The 13,811-nt window shown below is 40.6% G+C and overlaps 1 protein-coding gene across 7 annotated transcripts in view; it reads left to right on the forward strand.

The window, feature by feature from the left end:
• The window catches only part of Apoo (apolipoprotein O), a 70,714-nt gene that overhangs the window by 2,178 nt on the left and 54,725 nt on the right, over positions 1-13,811 (forward strand). The window contains exon 1 of one of the 7 annotated variants that reach the window (XM_087193627.1): positions 3,539-3,728. The exons of 5 other annotated variants lie outside the window; for them this stretch is intronic. The gene's annotated coding sequence lies outside the window, so the exon portion shown is untranslated. Of the gene's footprint in view, positions 1-3,538; positions 3,729-13,811 lie in introns of those variants that run through there. One more of the 7 variants, XM_087193628.1, reaches the window with a different exon arrangement.

The following is a 13,811-nucleotide window of genomic DNA, read 5'->3' on the forward strand; positions in this document are numbered from 1 at the left end:
TGTTGAAATCCAGATTCTGAGCCAGGGGTGGTGGTGCACGCTTGTGTAATCCCAGCATTCTGGGAGGCCAAAACCGGAGGATTACAAGTTTGAACCCAGCTTGGGCAACATAGCGATTTAGCAAGATCCCGTCGCAGAATAAAAAACGGCTGGGGATATAGCTCAGTGCAGAGGCTCTGGGTTCAATCCCCAGTATTGCCAGGCATGATGGCGCACGCCTGTTATCCCAGCACTCAGGAGGCTGAGGCAGGAGGATCGCTGGGAATTCGAGGCCATCCTGGGCTACATAGTGAGTTCAAGATCGGCCTGAATTACATAGCAAGACCCTATGTCAAACAAATAAAAATGTATACCATCAATCCCCAGTATTATGTAAAAGAAATCCTGATTTGAATTCAGTAGCTCTGGAATGGGGCCACAGATGATCCAGTTGTTAGTAACCTTCTGGGTGCTAGAGACGTGTGCTGGCCCCCAACACACTTTGAATAACCAAGATTTGAGGCACTTCGGTAGTGGATCGTTTCTTGTGTTTTGGGATGGGTGGGGACCCTGTAGAGGCGCTGACCAGAGAACAAAAAAGGCAGAGAGGCTTGAAAGTGCACTGCTGGGAGCATCGCTCTGCAGGTCTTTGAGGTGTGGCAGAGCAAATGGGAGGGCTGATCTGACTTTGGGAGTTAATAGCTTTGAGCAAGGAGGGCTGGAGGGCAAAGAAGCTGACAGTATAAGTATTGCTGAAAAGTACAGTGTGTAACTAGTTATGTGCATATTTAATTTTAAACTAACCATGTTTTGATTTAGCTGTTCATCTTTAGGTCAGTAGGGGGCAGTAGTGGATTAAAAAACATACTTGAAAAGCTTCCCAGTATTTGCATTCTATTGTGGGAAGCGCTTTTCCTCAAGCTGTTGCAGGAAGTAGAATATTGAATATATAACACCTGGTCACCAGATGCACTTTCCTAGAGTGCATTCACTTCACACATTTATTTTATCACTGTCCAGTTATGCGCCGGGCACCATGTTGGGCCCTGGTTGGGTACAAGGAAACGAACCAGTTCTTGCCTAGGAGAGAGCGCCCAGATCTGGCCACACATCGGAATTAACCAAGGACACAAATCCATTCCAGGGCCCTGCCCGTGGTTCTGATTTAGTTTTAGGGAGGACCCAGGAATCCCAGCTGATTGTGAAAGGTGATTGTGAAAGGTTCGTTTCAGAAGTTCATGTGCAGTTACTATCCGCTCAGATGTAGAAAGTACGTTACAGGGCGGTGGATCTCAACCTTGACTGCACGTTAGAGTCACCTGGGAGGCGTTTAGAAGTTTCAGTGCCCCGTCTGGATCCAGACCGAGGACATTAGAATCTCCAAGGGCGGGGTATAGGCTTCGTCCTTTGAGAATTTAGAGGGAAGGACACCAGCAGAGGGCGCTAGAATACTTTCTAGAGAAGAAGGGGCTTAGGTGACGTTTGAATCTAGGCAAACAAGTTTGAAAGGCCTTCCGGGCAGAGAAGAAAAACTGCAAGGACACAGAAGTGAGAGTTCAGTACAATGTTAAATCCTTGAACTACCTCGTGTTATTTTAAAGAAATACAGTGGACCCTTGACTTATGAACTTGATCGGTTCCTGAGGGCTGGTTGTAACTCAGGTTGGTGTAAAGTCAATACAGCTGAGATCTGGATGTTTACCTGGTTACGTGCTATAGATAAGCCAGATGAATCTTCCATTAACCTAATTAACCCAAGTTGTTCGTATGTCAGGCTGGTCGTAACTTGAGGGTCCACTGTACAAAAGTTCCCTTTAGCCGCTGCCTCATCTGTAGAACAAGGATAAGACTCCCACCAACCTTGAATAGTTGTACAGGTTAAATTCACTCACACCCAAAGCTTAGACATTGGCTGGCACAAAGTACCCAAGAACTGTGAGTTGTTACTGAGTTTTAGTTGGCATCCTATAGGAGGCTGTGGAGGGGCCTTACGGTACTATGCAGTCTTGGGGCTCTCCAAAAGTATTTTTTATTTCAAAACTTGGGTTTGTTTTGGTTTTGGTTTTTTGAGCTGAGACTCACGCCAGCCAGGGCTGGCCTTGAACTCACAGTGATCCTCTTGCCTCAGCCTCCCAAGTGCTGGGATTACAGGCGCACACTGCCATGCCCAATTTCAAAACTTGATGGTCGATTGGATGTGGCAAAACAGGGAGGAGGAGGAGGAGGATTCAAAGATGTGCAGACTTTTAGCTTGGAAAATTGAGTGCCTGTCGGATCTAGTCATTGCGATGAGAGGAGAGAAAATAGCTGAGTTTGAGGGGAGCTGATAGTTTGATTGTGAACAGGTTGGCCTTCCTGTCTGTGGACATTGAGAGGTGGTTACCAGAGGGAAACCAAGGGAGCCCTGGGCTCACTGAGGCCTGTGCCCTAGGCCTAGGTTAGAGAAGGTGGCCGAGTGAAAGCTGGTCTGACTCACTTCCTGAGGCATAGATGTGACATGTAATCAAGAGCTTACCTCTCAGAGGGGCCAGAGTGAACGTGTCTGGGGCTGTAGTCACTATTACCTCACACATTCTTTGAGCTTGGTATGATGCCCGTATAGCTTGCCTTCCTGAAATTCATTTTCTTCCCATGTTACTAATATGTTACCAGTACATACTGAGAAAGAGGACTATAATGCTATGTGAAAAAGAAAAATCATCCATAAATTGAAAGAGTACTCTTTTATTCCTGAATATTATTTTATCTATTTTTTTGGGGGGGGGTTGTTGTTACCAGGGATTGAACTTGAGACCTTGCACTTTCGAGGCAGTCGGTGGAACCACTGAGCTAAATCCCCAGTCCCTTTTTTTGGGTTTTTAAGACAGGGTCTTGCTATGCAGTTAAGGCCTTAAACTCACTATGTAGCCCAGGCTGGCCTGAACTTGCGGCAATTCTCCTGCCTCAGCCTCTTGAGTTCTGGGATTACAGGCAAGCACCACCACTCCTGGCCTTGAATGTTATTTTAAATGCCACATATTTTGAAAGATAATAAAGATTTTTTCCCTTCATAATTTAAGCATCTCCGAGGGAATTCTTGAGGAATCACAATCATTTTTACTCACATAAATCCTTTTTTTTTGGTACCAGGGATTGTACTCTGGACCTTGTCCTTGTGAGGCAGGCGCCGGAACCACTGAGCTAATTCCCCGGCCCCATAAATCCATTTTTTTTTTTAAATTTTTGGTACCAGGGATCAAACTCGCGTCCTTGCGCTTGCTCAGCAGGCGGCGAAAGCCCTGAGCTAAATTCCTGGCCCTGTAAATTCATTTTTTAATGTGCAGAATCAATTAGTTGCTCCCCCGCCCCCCTTACCCTTAAAAGAACTTGAGCGGTAGATCACAAAGAGGAGAAAAAAACTGCCCCGCAGCTGTGGCACAGTCTGGAAGCACAGGCTCAGGCTCTCCTTGTTGTGTCTGGTTTCCAGCTGAGCGACTTTATGAGGTCTCTGGAAGCTCAGAGTCCTTGAGCACAGCGCTGGAGGGTGGGTGGAAGGTTTACATGAGAAAAACGGGTAAAGAACAGTGAGCCACGAATGAATCACATATGAATATGAGGTGTTTGCTGACCCTCTCGGATCGTATCCATCCACCGAAGCAATCTATGGTTCCAGATTAGCAGTCAGAGCCAAGGACTCTCAAAAAAATCCGAATCTTATTTGCAAGCGAATTCTGCACAGCATACTGTAGATGAAAATCTACTACTAAAAGGTAAATAGCCTCCCAGTTGCACCTAGCACTGGAAGAGAAGGAAGTCATAGATGAATGATGCCTTAAAATAATGCGGAGCCCAGAAACAAAATGGAGGTGAAAAGTAGATAATTTACTACACATTTATGATAAATCAATTTAGGACCCCATGAGGCTGGTTCATGTCTGTAGATTTTTATGACTTAAGTGTTTAATTTGTAACTATATGTAGATGTGTTCCCCACCTGGGTCCTTTCCAGGCCAGACTGGAACTTCTCCAAAGCTAAGAAATGAACTTTGATATTTGTATGATACATTTCAAATTACTGCAAGGAACGAGATGCATAATGCAGAAGACATCTCTGCCGCAGAATGCCTGTTTCAGAAAGTTTAAAGTTGACTCTAATATGACAGAACAGTGCCAAAGACTTTTAAATAGAGGAACTGAAAGAGTTTCCATCAGTTGATTTTCTCCAATAGTGCTTAAGAGTGGAGTTTTACAGTTAGTTTATACAACATGAAACTTGATATAGTTATGTTCAAGGAGAAAAATGATCTACATGTAATGGTATATTTTAGAATTTTAAAGCTATTTTTTAACTTTTGCTGAGCTTTTCCTAATTTTGCCATGGCTCTCTTATGTATTCCCCATACCATGTCACACCGTGTCACTGTTCTGCTGAAAACGCAGCTCACAGCGATCCTAAACCAGTAAAGAACTAAAAATATAAGGCAAAGTATAGTATGACAAAGGACGGTTTATTTGGGCAAAAAGATGGACAAGAAAGAGGATGGACAGCTACCGTAAGGTGGTAGGGGCCTTCAGAGCTGAAAGCCCAAGAGCTCTTAGCCCTGGCTCCTTCTGTTGCCCACTGGTGTCTTTCCCAACACCCAGGTGGGCGGGTGTCGCTATCTGATGTGTTCCCTAGACTGTCTTTGATCTTAACCTAGGCCTTCTGGCCATTTGGTTTCTTCCTGTTTCTTTGTAATGAAAAAGTGAAGGGGGGACCTATTAGGAAGGCAGCTTTAAAGATTAAGTAAAGGGGACATGTACATGTGTGTATCTGGTGCAGTGTTATACTGATATTTAAGTGAGAACATGTGTGTGTATATGCCTAGGTGTGTGTGTGTGCGTGTGTGTGTATGCATGTCTTACATATTAAATAAGAGTCCTCGGGTGGCTGTCTCTTCTCGCCCTTGCATTCGTCAGGTGAGTGAGGGCAGCTGGCTTTCCTGGTAATTGTGTGGCCTGGGCCTCTCCGAAGTCTGGCTGGCTTGTCCCTCCTGTCTTTCTAATTACTCTAACTGCAGAGTCTACCTGTGAAGGCAGAAACTGCTTTTAATGTTTCCTTATTGATCGTAATAGAACTCATTGAGGCCTATCTTTCCCTCCTTACCGAGCCCTCTGCCCCTGCAGCTCTTCAACAGTGCCAGTTTGTTTTCTTTTTTTTTTTTTGGTGCCAGGGATTGAACTCGGGACCTTGTGCTCGTGAGACAGGCGACGGCACCACTGAGCTAAATCCCTGGCAACAGTGCCAGTTTCTTAATGTGATGCTTTTTAAACTTGCGCTCATTTTCCACTAAAACTTGGAGAAGCAAGAATTTAGAGCAAGGATCATAGAGTTTCAAAATGCTGGAAGCCTATAACTTTGAATGTTTGTACTTTTGTGCTACAGCTGTCTGCAGTGTGGATGGCGTAGTTGTGTTTTGAGTGAATTTCGTTCTGACTCTTTGAAGCAATGCAGTGTGCTTTATTCAAAGCCCACTCTGACTCCCGCCTAGGAACTTATTTGTTTGGTTCCAGAGGGGTGAGGAGCCCTCTGGAAGCTAGAGGTAGATTTGCAAGTGCAAGTTCAGTGCCCTACTTGGGAGGGATACCCAGTAGATAGTTTTATGTCTGTTCATTCCTTTGAACAGGATATAAGAAAATAATAAAGGTGCGTGTTTTACTTTTTCCCAACTCCACAAACTTGAGCTTGTGCAATTGCAGTGTGTTTTTCCTTGTTCTGGCTGGAATGCATCGCCTTTGCTATTGGAGGGGCCGGTCCATGTGCGCTGTTATGACACAAGTTAGAAGGGTGAGTAAGTAACAGAAAGTGACAGAGTGATGGGAGACTCTGGCGAGTTCCCGAATTGTCTGGCCATGGCTTACGTCACTTGGCAAACACTGACTTTGAGCCTGTTTCTGGAGTCACGGTTTGGGAGCTCCATTAAAGTTGCTGTGCATAGTCCACATATTTATTTTTCTTGTTTTTTGCAAAGATTTCTCATCATGAATCCAGATTATCATCTGCTGAATTGAGTCTTGCATGTGATTTTTTTTTTCAAAAAAACTTTGCAATTTCCTTTTCCTGAAAGAAGCAAAGCACATGAATAGCTGAGGGGAGGTGGAAGGCAGTTTTGATCAGAGTTGAGAGTTCTCGGTGCCTGTGCTGTTCTATTAGGAAATGAAACCTGGGTCTAGATACATTTTACTTTAAAGGAGTAGCTCTTCCTGTTAAACCATGTACGTTATTTTTAGTTGCTTGAAAATACAAACATATTTGAAAAGCAAGGCTTGAAGTAAATGTTCCCTTACAATTTTTTTCTTCCTATACTCCCTTAACTCAGAAAAGATTGAGTGAATCTTAGGATGCTGATTGAAGTGGGAAAAAAGATATATATTTTAAAATTTTTATTAGTCCATCTTTTTTTATTTGTTTGTTTGTTTTTGTTTTTGGTACCGGGGATCTAACTCAGGACCTTGGGCTTGCAAGTCAGGTGCGGTGCCTCTGAGCTAAATCCCTGGCCCTTATTAGTCCATGTTTGCAGTACATAATGATTACATTCATGGTAGGGAGTTGGTACATGTACACAACACACCTTAATTCTTTTTATTTCCCCTTCACCTCCCCTTTCTCCTCACTTCCTCCCATCTCTTGGAAAAGAAGGTGTATTTTGAAGTTTTAGACAAGCAACAATCAATTTCTGTCTGGATGAGGAAATTCAAAATAATTTTGGAGCCTGGTAAATTACATATCATCTGAGTTCCAAGTCCGTGAAACCAGTAAGCCCAACTGCATGACTCAAAACATGCTGGGATGAACAGTTATCTCACTCCTTGGCCCTGAGCTTTCTTTCCTGTTTATCTCAAGTTTATTATTTTTCTACATAAATTTTGCAAAAGTTGATAGCTAGTTTCAAAGAATGGAAAATGAAACAATCTCAGATGAAATATATTTTCTTTGCTTTGTTGGCCTAGATTTATAGTGAATTCTGCCCTCCAAAGATAAAATAGAACCTGGTTTTCTGTGAGACAAAGATAATGTTAATCTTGAAAACAGCCTTTTTTTTTTTCGCTTATCTTTTTAGATTGTAGTCTGTTTCCATGAATGAGGAAGAACTAGAAAATACCAGTCACTCTGAAGTATTGACTTGGAAGGTTCTTATGAAATAGGTTTGTTTTTTTCATAGTAGAAAGATAGTTATAAACAAGAAGAATTATTGTTTATCAAGTCTGAACTTTTAAAATATTAGCTTTATAATCCCCCTTACAATGAATCAGTTGAAATGATTGTAGTTTCTATTGTTGGTCATAAATATGATTGCTTCCAAATTTATTCATCCAGATAAGTCCCTGTCGAAAGAGTCATTTTGAGTATAGATTTAATTATCCTCTCAATTTATTTATGCCTAAAACTCTTATCATTGATTATATTTATCTAAAAATATCATCACTGATACAAACATTTTAATCTTCATTTGGAGTTATCTTCATACTTTCTGGGAAATTCTTAGAATATTCTCAGGAGCCAGCCATGTTTGTTCTTTATGTATTATAGAACAAATCAATATTGATTGCAAAAACTTCAGGACATACAGACAATACTAAAATATCACCTTTATAGCTGGTTGCGGTGGCATATGTCTGTAATCCCATACTCTGGGAGGCTGAGGCAGGAGGATCACAAGTTCTAGCCCAAACTGGGCAACTTAGGGTCTTAGTGAGATCCTATCTCAAGATAAAAAATAAAAAAGCTGGGAATGTAGCTCTGTGCAAAAGGCCTGGATTCAATCTCCAGTATCACCAAAAAAAAAAAAGAAAGAAAAAGAATCACCCTTAATACTACTGATATAGGGTACTAATGTAACTCCCAAACTGCTAGATGTCAGATACACTGAGTTCATGTTCTCCAAAATTGAAGAATAAATTCTAAGGAACAGTGGAGGTTAAGAGTAGGAAAAATTTATTGAGAGAGATAGCTTCTGAGAGACAAGACGGGACCCAAAAGTGGGTTGCCAATGAGCCCACTTCTCAAAGTTTTATAGAGCAAAATCATGAGGTGGGTACAAAATCACTAAGTGGGTACAATGTAGGTCAAAACTGTGATCAATAAGATTACAAGTTTGGGGCCGGGGATTTAGCTCAGGGGTTTTGCCACCTGCTGCGCAACCACAAGGGCCTGAGTTCAATCCCCGGTACCAAAAGAAAAAAAAAAAAAAAAGATTACAAGTTTAGCCACTTAGGTAATATTGAGCCAATGGGGAAGCAGGTCACGTAGCAAGTGTATACGGAAAAAACAAAACCTTTTTAGGAAGGGATGGATCAGGAGGTCCTGGTCACCCACCAGGGTGACTGATGTCTTTCTAGACTTTATTGGTACAGGTGATACCAATTTACTAATTATAGTATAATCTTCAATTTATTGGTTATCCCATGAGGAGGCATGTAGGCCTGCTCATTCCGTCTTTATCTTGAGACCTGGCCTCCAACAGATGCACCTCCAGCCACAGTTGTGATGTGTTCTCATCCCCTGCACTCCCTCAAGGGCCCAGCCCTGTCTGACTGCCTGTAATATTTCTACCTCACTTAGCTGTCTGTAACACCACTGGCCATAGACAATCACTATTAACATCGTTAGTGGTACTGAACCGGGTCTTTGCACTGAACTACATCCCCAGCCTATTTTTTTCTTTTTCTGATACAAGGTCTTACTAAATGGCTAAGTTGTACAGGCTGGTCTTGAGCTTATAATCCTCCTGCCTCAGCCTCCTGCAGTGGGATTACAGGCAGACAGGCTACTCCTATTTTGAATACACTGAGACTGATTTTCGTATAGGCTTAAATTTTGACCTGAAGGTATTTACAAATGGAAACCATATGGTTACATTAAAGGTAAATTCCACCTATTAATTTGCTATGTGAATGGTCACAGTACATTTTGACTCTATATATGATTTATTAAGTTTATTAATTTGAAGAGAGAATGCCTATTTTTAAGTTTGTAAGTAATACCGAAATACTTTTTCCTTGTAAAAAGTCAAAATACTATAGTTAAAGGTCAGGTTCCCGTTGTTTGCAGCCCTGTGATCCCCTTCCCAGAGAAAGTCATGTTGTGCTGTCTTGTGGTCCTCCCTAGAAAAAAGCCCTCTAGACCCGAGGGTGCCCCTCAGTGGTAGAGCACCTTCGCCTAGCTCCCTGAGGCCCTGAAAAAAGGGGAGGGGGAAGGAGGACAGGAGTGGGGAGGGTGAGAAGGGGGAGAGAGTAAGGATAAGGGGGGGAGCCAGGGACAGGGAGGGGAGGGTAAGGAAAGCCACATCAAATGTAGGACTTGGGCCCGGGATTTAGCTCAGGGCAGCTGCGCCTGCCTTGCAAAAGCAAGGTCCTGAGTTCGATTTCTGGTACCAGAAAAAAAAAAGTAGGACCTATTTTGTGCTCATTATTGGGAGGGTATTCTCTGTTTTGATGTTTTGAGAATTATGGGCACATTTAAAATGTTTCTCATGATAACATTCATCATAGGGAATTTGTACCTGTACATGATGTATCTTAATCCTTTTTTTAATTATTAAAAAAAGTTTGTCTTTATTTTAAATTCAATTTACAGCACATTATTAGTAATGTATCCTTAGGGATACCATTGTAGCCTGATTTGGATGAAATTGTTATTTTCATCATTTTATTTGACCCTAAATTCTTTCACTTGGTTTTTTGTTGTTGTTGTTTTTTGTTGCTTACTTAGATCAAGAATAACCTCAAAAGTATTGTCAGTTTTTGTAGACCTTTTTTGAAAAATGCACTTCGTATTTTTGTCTCTTAAAGAACTAAAAATGACCAAATTAAAGATTTGGTTATTTTTAATAGAGTTTTGCCACTGAACTATATCCCCAGCCCTAAAAAGCATTTTGTTTCAAATGGAAAATGCTTTCAGAGTGGAAGCTTGCAGAGAGGGTTGATTGAAGATCAAAGAACCAGTGTAACATTTGGAGGGAAAATACAGTTATGCCTCTTCCTGTAAATAGGAGAATATCTAAATTTAAAAGGCATTTACTTTTAAAACGTTCCCAAATACATTTATTTTCCACAGTTAGAAATTTAAAAATGATCTTATGCAAAAACTTTGTACATGTTATGTGACAGTCATCTAAGTTATATAATAGCTAAAATGCAATAAAGTATTAGATTTGTTCATGCAGTTTTTGACACTAAATTACTTTGAGTAGATTATTATAGAAGTCTCATCTCACCTTGATATTAAAAAAGAACTTCTAAGTTGAGAATTTTTTTAATTTTTATTTTTTATTAGTACATGTCTGTAATGTATATGATCAGATTTCTTGTGGAGAGTTGGTACGTGTATATAATACATCATACATCTTTTTTTTTTTTTGGTACCGGGGATCAAACTCAGGACCTTGTGCTTGCGAGGCAGGCACTAGAACCACTGAGCTAAATCCCCGACCCTATAATACATCTTAATTCCTTTTTTAATACCCTCTCCTGACCTCTCTCCCCACACCATCTCTCAGTCCCTTTCCTATTTGCAAAAGATCTGTCTCCCTACTTCCCTACTTCCTGTTATCTAGGTTTTATTTTGCTCTTTATTTATACTATATGTTCTCATATAAGAGAAACCATGAGATATTTAAGTTTGTGTGTATAGTTTATTTTACTTAACATTATGGTTTCAAGGTCCATCCATTTTCCTACAAGTAATTCAAGTTTTTCCTTTTTTATGGCAGAGTAATACTCGATTGCATATAAATACCACATTTTCTTTATCTATTCATCTGTTGATGGACATACAGGCCTGTTCCAAGATGTAGTTATTGTGAATTGTACTGCTATGAACATGTGCACACATATCACTGTAATATGATGTCTTTCACTCTTTTGGGAAGAGGGCTGGGGATTTAGCTCAGTGGTTTCGCTGCCTGCTTTGCAAGCGCAAGGACCCGAGTTCGATCCCCGGTACCAAAAAAAAAAAAAAAAAGAGAATAGCTGGGTCAAATGGAATTTCTAGCTTTAGTTTTTTGGGAAATCTCCATACTGATTTCCATTAACAATGTAGACATGTTTCTTTTACCCCACAGCCTTGCCAGTGTTTGTTATTGTTTGATTTCTTGATGATAGTCATTTCTTTTTGCTGGAATAAGATGGGATCTCAGTGTTAATTTGCATTTCTCTAATGGCCAGAGATGTTGAACATTTTTTCATGCATTTATTGGCCATTTGTATTTATTCTTCTGAGAAAGGTCTATTCATTTCAATTGCCTATTTTAAAATTTTACTTTATGGGCATCTAATTTTTCTGAGTTCTGTATATATTTTAGATATTAGCAACAACAGCAGCCTTCTTTCTTCCCTTTTTTTAGACAAGGTCTCACTGGGTAGTTCAGGCTAGCCTTGAACTCACTCTGTAGTCCAGGCTAGTCTTGAACTCACAGCAGTCTTCCTGCCTCAGCTTCCCGAGTCCTAGGATTACAGGCATGCACCAGGAGGCCGGCTTCTGTCCCTTATATTTTATCCAGACTACACACCTTCAGGGCAGGTAGCACTCACACCCAGGCTGGGCCTTCCCTTTATCCACAGCCAGAACTATGCCAAACCGATCAGTGGACTAATTTGGTAATCACACAGGTTGATCCCAGCATCACACACTTTAGCTTCAGCCACCTCTGAAAAGCCCCACCTATGACCGCCTGAGGTTTTGGGGGACCATCTAGACACAAGCCATAACATCTTTGCCATGGAAAAACCTTAATTCTCCATCAATTTTGAAAGATAGTCTTTCAGGATATATAAATAAGACTGTGTTGGTTGGAGGTTGTTTAATTGTTTTTGGTTTTGTTTTGGTTTAGTTGTTTTTTATTTATGTATTTATTTATTTATTTATTTATTTTTTCTGAGGCAAGTCCTGTTGTATAATTCGGGCTGCCCTTGACCTCGCTATGTAGCTGAGGCTGGCCTCAAACTCACTGTAATCCTCATGCCTCAGCCTTCTGAGTGCAAGAATTACAAGTGTGTGCCACCTCAGCCAGCTTGGAAGTTGTTTTCTTTTAGAGCTTGAAACACTTCACTTCAAGCTCTCCTGGCCTTTAAGGTTTGTGTTGAGAAGTCTGCTGTAATTCTAATTGGTTTAATAAGTGACTCCTTGCTTTTCTCTAACAGCTTTTAAGATTCTGTCCCTGTGTTGGACTTGCAGGATTTTGACTATCAGTGGAGAAGTTCTTTTTTTGATCGTGGCTATTTGGGGTTCCATATGTCTCACTTATCTGTATGTTTTATTCTTTTCCTATATTTGGAAAGTTTTTGATTATTTTTGTAAACATATTTTTTGTGCTATTTTTGTGGTGTTTTCTGATTTTTCACCAATTCCAGTTATTCTTAGATTAATCTTCTTTGGGTCATATAGCAGCTGTTGGATCCATTTTTTTATGTTGTCCTTTTGTTTTTAAGGTGTCTCTGAATAATTGGTCTCTATGGCAGCCCTCTCTCCTAGTTCTGGTACTCTGTCCTCACATTGATCAGTTCTGCTGCCCATACAGTAGTGCCTCGGTTCATGAATGCTTCTGTTCAAAAACAATTTGGTTCACAAACAAAAGCGTTCAGCAAAATTTTGCTTCTGTTTGAAAACTCCACATTGGGTGACAAACAAGACCATGGGCAGCTTCCCCACACAAACACAAGTGCAGCCATCTTCCCTAAAATCATAAAACAAATTAAATTTGTAAACCAAGGTACCACTGTACTTTTAATAGAATTTTTAATCTCCTGGATTTCTGTTTAGAACCTTTTTATGGACTATAGTCCTTTGCTAATCTAGTCATTCATGTTTTGTATCATTTTGTTTAGCTCAGCTAGGTTCTTGTTATTGTTTTTTATAAATTCCCTGATCTTTTTAAATTTTTAAAAAATTTTTGGGTTTTTTTGAGACAGGGTCTCCCTTTGTAGTTCAGGCTGGCCCTGGACTCACAATGTGGCCCAGGCTGGCCTCAGTCACAGCCATCCTCCTGCCTCAGTGTCCTGAGTGCTGGGATTGCAGGCCTGTGCTACCATGCCCAGCTCCCCTGATCGTTTTATTGCATCCATTATCTATTTAGTTATATCTTCTGTGATCCTGCTGAGCACCTTATTGATCTGTTTTTAAATCTCCTCAGTCATGCTTTCTGATAATTTGGCTGTGTAGCTTTTGCTCCCACCACTCCACACACATATCCCATGGATCAGCTTTGGGGGAGCTATGAGTTTTTGGAGGCATTTTATTGCCTTTTTTTGCCCTCATGTTTCTGTTGTTTTTTTGTTTGTTTGTTTTGTTTTGTGCTGAGGTTCATGGGCATGTAATAGTGAAAGGACTTTGTTGCTAGTGAGATCACTTTAGTGTCTGCTTTTCAGTGATACACTCTGGGCATGGCTAACTATAGGCTTTTGCCTCTGTCCCAAGAGGGTGGATGCAGTGTAATTGGCCCAGCACCCAGTTTTCTGGGAACGGATCACAGTATTGTTAATGATACAAACGGTAATGTGAATATCGGCATATGAGAACACCTATTAATAGCAACAACTATGCTATCCTGGTAATAGCAAGTAAATCAGGAATAAAACTATCATCCAGGACAAACTGGATATTGACATATCATAAGAACCAATAAAGTACCATCCTTAACCATAGAAAAGAGATCTATAATTATAGTATAAACACTAAGACAAACCAAATATTCACATACAGTAAATAGCCAATAAATTCAACAACTGTTATCTCCACTAACAATAGAAAAGAATTCAGCAGTAGTAACATAGAGTTCACTAACTCTTTAAAATTAATAAAGCTTAATGGTTATACT

Source organism: Heterocephalus glaber, unplaced genomic scaffold, assembly GCF_053883595.1.
Source record: "Heterocephalus glaber isolate CG9 unplaced genomic scaffold, H.glaber_assembly_v1.0 deba00001594, whole genome shotgun sequence".
Taxonomy (NCBI): domain Eukaryota; kingdom Metazoa; phylum Chordata; class Mammalia; order Rodentia; family Bathyergidae; genus Heterocephalus; species Heterocephalus glaber.